General features: G+C 37.5%; 1 pseudogene; it reads right to left on the reverse strand.

The window, feature by feature from the left end:
- Positions 1–3025: 3025 nt before the first annotated feature.
- Positions 3026–5904, reverse strand: LOC137742958 (pentatricopeptide repeat-containing protein At5g65560-like; annotated as a pseudogene).
- Between the last annotated feature and the right edge of the window lie 659 nt (positions 5905–6563).

Here is a 6563-nt window from a genome sequence, read left to right on the forward strand (position 1 = left end):
CGTACATCTGCTTACTTATTATCCTTGAGTTACTGCTGCTGCGGCTACTGCATTTTTGCTACAAGTTATTATTTTCCCTCATGTGGTGGCTTAGGACATGACAAAATATAATTTTATACGAGTTTATAGTTATACGACATCCAATATCTACTGACACCATAAGACCATCTCCAATGGTTGGGCTAAATGCCAAATTTTTTAGCCCGGAAAATTTAGCTTTTAGCCCAGAAACAACTTTTCTGCTCCAACCGTTCTGGCCTAAAATATTAGCCCGGGATTATTAAAGAATGAACTTATGCTATTTTTTTTGTTAAATTAATTTTTTTTAAAAAAAATAAATATGTAGACTATCGTAAATTAATTTTATGAACATTTTAATCTAAAAAAATTTAAATTCCGATAAATATTGAAAAATCACTAATTTTAACATCCACATTAATTTTATGACAAAGGTAACTTAAAAAGCACATGATTAATAAACTTAATTAATAAAGCACATAATTAATAAAGCACATAATTAATAAAGCACATAATTCATACACTACATAAACTTAACAATCATATCCACTATCTTCACTTGGTGATGGACTTCGTTGAAATGTTGGGATATAGGGTTGAGAAGATTCATCATCTTGAAACATACTCCTTGAGGCAGACTTTCGCATAATTTCCTTTTGCTTACCACGTAAGAACTTCTTCCTCTCTGGAGTGTATTGGCTGAGGTCCTTCATCATGAATTCAATTTCAAACCTATTTTCCTCCCTATCCGAGATTTCCTTCATTTGCAAACGCATTCGAGCCGCTTCTTCTTGGCGAGCGCTATGAGTTTCGTTCAATTTTGCCATTCCGGTATCAAAGTGTCCACTCATCAGATCTTGGGACTTCCCTTTTCTCTTTGCTTCCTTTTGCTTATCTCTTCCTGGGGGCCTTGCAAAAGAAGGAGATGGGGTCATTTCATCGACACCTTCAGCAACACCTTCATCTCCGGCATTTGTCTGTGCAGCTTCACGTTGAAATAATCTTCCCCATTGTTGGTCTGCATCGGTTCCCCACCTTGGACAATCCTTGAGGATGTCCCAAGCATGATGCAACTTAAAAACTTGATTTTTTGGTGTTACTCTTGTCTTGTAAATTTCCATGGCTTTGTCACCCTATGCAAAAAATACATAAAAATAATTAGTTGCAACATAATATTATGTACATGACAAATAAAATATCAAGAACAAAACTCACAATTTCTATGGCGCTCCTCCCACTAGCCATGCCAACCACGGCTCTCTCCAAGCTTCCCTTCCATAAAGTGCATGCTTTGTTGATAGTCTTCCACCGATCATAAACACCACCACTATCCCGCCTGCTACCATTGCAGTTTTCTTGAAACTTTGCAATGATTTTATCCCACAAAACCTTCTTATTTTGATTAGTGCCAACTGCACCATCTTCGCTAACAGAAACCCATGCCAAGCATAGAGCAACATCTTCCTCACAAGTCCAATTACGACCTCTAATATGCTCTCTTGCCATGTTGAACAATTTGGAAATGGAAAGAAATGGTAGAAAGATAAATTGGAAGAATTGGTTGAGAAATTTGAGTTTTGTGTGGATGTTTGAACAAATACATAGGTATTTATAGAGTTTTTGGGTGAATTTTGAGTTAAATAATTTTTTTTAATTATTTTAACCGTTAGATTTAAATTTGGGCCGTTAGATCTTTTTTTTTACCGTTAGATTTGATTATATTTGATCTCAGCCGTTGGATTCAATGTATTTTAAAATAACATATTTTAAAAAATCAAATTTGAATTTGAACCGTTGGATCAACCAACGGTCCTTGAAACACATCCGTTGGATTGCAAAAATAGCCGTTGGACTTCAGCTGGGTGGCCGACAACCCGCTGACAGCGGGGCCCACCCTGTCGGGCTCGGTTTGCAAGCGCTCCGCGTGGGGCGCGTAAGCGAGTGAGCGGGCCGAGACTGGCCTTTGGGCCAGCGAGTCCAGTCGCGCTGGGGGGGGAAATCTGGGGGGAATTTGGCCCAATTTTAACATTTGGCATTTAGCCCAATGTTTTAGCATGGGTTGGAGATGGTTTGGGGGGAAAATTTGGGGGGAAATTTGGCATTTAGCCCATTGTTGGAGATGGTCTAAGCATGTCTAACCCAAAAAAGAAGGCCATGGGAAATGCATGAATTTTCCATAATTGTTTTTTATCTTTTGGAACAAAATGAAGTTTTACTCAATCAACTCCCCTGACCTACAAATCCCAGTCACAAAAAATTACATTCATACAATAAAACAAAATAAATGGCCTGGAAATTAGGTATCATTACTCTCAGAACTTGCTGGCTAGATTTCTATACATGAGTTTATCTCAATTATAAGCTAATAAATTTTTTTACCTTGACCAGTAATTTGTTTATTTAATTTTAATTCTTAGCCAGGGATATACTGAAGAAATATTTTAATTCAATATGATTTCAAATTTCCCATCTAAAATCAAATGAAATTAAGCTTTGGTAATTTAAAAGCACTAAATTACTTGATAATTAACCAAAGCAACCCAAATAAATCTACAATCGAAAGAGTAAGACACCAAGACAAATTTAAAAACTCAAACCCATTCAAACTCATTTATTTGCCTCCACTTCCTTAGCAAACGGAGATGGAGTAATGGAGCACCAAACGACAACAATGGAGCTGAATTTAATGAAACAATAGATTGGGTTTTACCTTTAGTAGCACACTTATGGTGCACAAGATACTGATGAAGCCCCAAAGAACTGGAAGATATTTAACACACTTATGGTGCACACGATACTGATATTGCTTTAATATTTTCTCATGAACCAAGTGGTAACCTTCTAGCTATACCCTGCAAAACATATCTACGGATCAGAATGTATAGCTTCATATGCATATACATACATACATGCATGCATATGTGTGTGTGTGCTTATGTGTATTGGCAGGCTCTAGTACAGACTCCAGATTGTTCATACACAAAATGTAAAGTTATTAGGAAATGTGTCAGATAAGATATGTATGAATCAGAAAAAGAAAGTAATATATAGTTTTCCAATGAAGCATACTACAAAAAACTGCCTTAGCCTTCTCGTCGTCCTCTTCATCAAAAAGTCCACATACAAGCAACTTGCATGACTCCAATGCTGGTAAATAACCATGCTCAATCATAGTATGCACTAGCATTGCTGCCTCTCCGTATACTTGCATCTCACAGCAACAATTAACAAGAGAAATATAAATACCTTCGTTAGGAGAAATACCCATATCTCTCAAGTTTCTCTCTTTGCAAAGTCTTATTATAAGCTCGCCATAAGTGTTCATATTGGGAGCACAACCATGTCCAACCATCTTCTCAAACAGCTCCAAAGCAATTCCAAAATCCTTGGTCTTCCATATATCAGTATTATTGCCAGAGACATTTAACATGATATCGAGACCCACTGCTTTACTGTTTGTCATGACCAACTTTTCATTTGAGAGATGTTTGTTTAGAAAGGAATAGGTACGATGACAAGGCTCACAACCAGAACCAAACATGCGCTTAAGAACATCAAAAGCACAATCAATTAATCCCATACGGACATATGCATCAATTAAAATGTGTAAGTCAATGAATCTGCAGAAATTCCTTCTACATTCATCTTAATCATCACCTTCTCCGCTTCCTTTATATTCCCAAGCGCGCAATATGCCTCAATAAATGTGTTGTAAGTAATTACAGTAGGTTGGTTACCGACAGAAACCATTTTACTGAGAAGCTCATGAGCACGATCAAATTCACCTTCTTTCAGAACACGATTAATTAAAATATTGTAATGAGGGACTGTAGGCTTCACACCTATACTTAACATTTTTTCCATGACTGAGGATGCTTCCATCATTTTTCTCTCTTTGAATAGCCCATGTATCAAGGCATTGATGGCATATGAGTTTGGCAAACAATCCTCAGTGAGCATTTGATCAAATAAAGAAGGGGCGGCATCGATTTTCCAAATCTTGCGGTAACCATCAATTAAAGCAGTAAACATCTCTGTACTTGACTTGATGCCATTCTTCTTGAGAGTATCAAACATGGTTTGAGCTTCCGGTAATCTGTTCCACTTACAGAGACTGTCGATGAAAGCACAGTAAGTAATCTGGTCAGGAGCCAAACCACTATGAGTCATCAAATTAAGCAACCTACAAGCACTATCGAAATGATCTGCTTTACACTGTCCATGGATTAACGAGTTATATGTTACCAAGTTTGGTGAGAGCTTCAGTTCAAGCATTTTATTAAGCAGTGCCATTGCCCTGGTGCACATTATTCCTTTTACAGAGCCCGTCAATCAATGCACTGAGTGTGTAAACATCTGGACAACAAGCATTTGATTCCATCAAAGCCAAAATTTCACGTGCAGCCTCAACTGCTCCATCCTCGCGATACCCATTAATTAATGCATTCTATATGGCGACATTAAGACCCAATCCTTTCTCCAGCATCCGGTTTAGCACCTTTCTGGCATAATTAAGCTTATTTTGGTGAAAGGATTCGTTTAACAGAGAGAACTAGATACAGAGGGTACCAGATTTCTTTCGATTTGGGTTGCGCTGCTTGGCTCATTGATCAGTTAAAGGAGGCGGTAGTTACAAGCGGTCAGAATTTCTTCAGAAAATATAGAGGTCATAATTATCAGTTTTGGGTTGAAAGATTCCACAACAAAAACGGGGATTTCCTTGTTCTGTCCAAAACAGAAAAGGATGGTTTTGTCAGGAATATCTTTGTCCCTAAAAAAATGCTTTATAAATAAAAAAAATAAAAGAAAAAATAGTTTTAAAAATCTGAAAAGTTACCGTTGTGACACGTGGCACAACCTGAAGTGTTGGAATTCAAATTTTTTTTATATCCAACGGCAGAGATTAATTAATTGAATAAAAATTAAAAAAAAATTGTAAAAAATTCAAAAAAATTAAAAACAAAATCTGAAAAATCTGAAAAAAATTGTAAAAAAAAATTGTTTTTACTTTTCTATAAATACCTTCTCATTATCATCTACCTTACACAACAATTTCATATTTTCTCAACTACTTTCAATCACATTCCTTTCTTTGTCTCAAAGTTTGAATCCTTTTTTTTCAACAAATCTGATGGAAATCTATCCTCAAAGATTGTGAACAGATTATGACACGTGGCATGCCGTCATTCGTTAAAAATCTGATGGAAATCTATCCTCAAAGATTTTGAACAGATTATGACACGTGGCGCGACGTGATTGGTTAATAATCTTATCAGAAATCCATCACCAATAATTGTATTATTTAATAATACTTCGGATAATGACACGTGATGCAACGAGAACGATTAAAAATCTTATCCGATTTTACAATTAAAATTATTTTGTATTATTTTATAAATAAATAAAATACTAATATTTTATTGACTATTGCCAGGGCTATTGAAGTGTAACGGTGGAGATGCAAATTCTATTGCCAGGGCTACTTACTGTTCATTAAGGGCAATTACTGTTCATTAGGTGGATTGAATAGTGCATTGCCAGGGGGGAGGGCTCCAACGCTGGAATTGCTCTAAAGGAAGTAACTTTTTCGGCTGGAGAAGTTTGGAGGACCTACTGTCTGAAATCCTTCGAGGGGGAAAGAGAGCGGGGGCTTCTCAGACGAATGTGAAGAGGGATGGAATTGAGCCTTTGAGCAGCCACTCGGGGTTTGGCCCTTAGGTTTTGTATAGAGACGCAGTTCTTGGAGGCAAGACGTTGACAAATGAGGCACCCCTTCTAAACGTTGGAGAGGAACTATGGATCAAGAAAAACTGGAATATGAGAGATATTACCACGGAATCCTATAGTCGGGGGAGTGTAATCGTTTGTGAGAGACTTGTGGTGCATCAGCCTTGGAGAGATGTGGAGGCCTCACTTCGAAATCTGCTGGGAAAGAAAATTTGGCTTTCACCTTTCCAATGCAACAAGGCCTTGTTTGTTTGTTAGAACGAAGAGGAAGTAACAAAAATTGCTCAACTTGGAGTTCTAGCCATGAATAAGTTACCAGATGTGGTGTTGTCTGGATGGTGGGACAATATCAAATCAAACCACAGAAAGGTGGTTAGTTATGGTGGATGGGTTGCTCTGGAAGGTTTACCGCCGCACCTTTGGACCAATGATTTTTTCCAAAAGATTGGCGATGCATGCGGTGGTTTGGTAGAAGTTAACTGTAGAACAACTAACTTTGGTTTTTTGCTTGAAGCAAAGTTAAAAATCAAACCCAACAACACTGGCTTTATTCCAGAGTTCGTAAATGTGGCAGATGGAGAATCAGTATTCAGGGTAAAAATCCGTCAACTTTCGCCAGCAAGGAGACCTAATGTTTCAGCAGCAGATTGTGGTGTAACCAAAATACCAAATGACTCTTTGAAGATTGAATTGAAGTTACAAAGGATCACCAGAATTATCCCTCCGGCGAAGGCAGCTTTACAACAGACAACCCCTATATCGGGGACACGTGTCTGCTTTCAGATTGGAGAATTTGAATGCCCTGTCACTGTTGGATT

The sequence above is a fragment of the Pyrus communis genome, chromosome 8 (genome assembly GCF_963583255.1).
Source record: "Pyrus communis chromosome 8, drPyrComm1.1, whole genome shotgun sequence".
NCBI lineage: Eukaryota > Viridiplantae > Streptophyta > Magnoliopsida > Rosales > Rosaceae > Pyrus > Pyrus communis.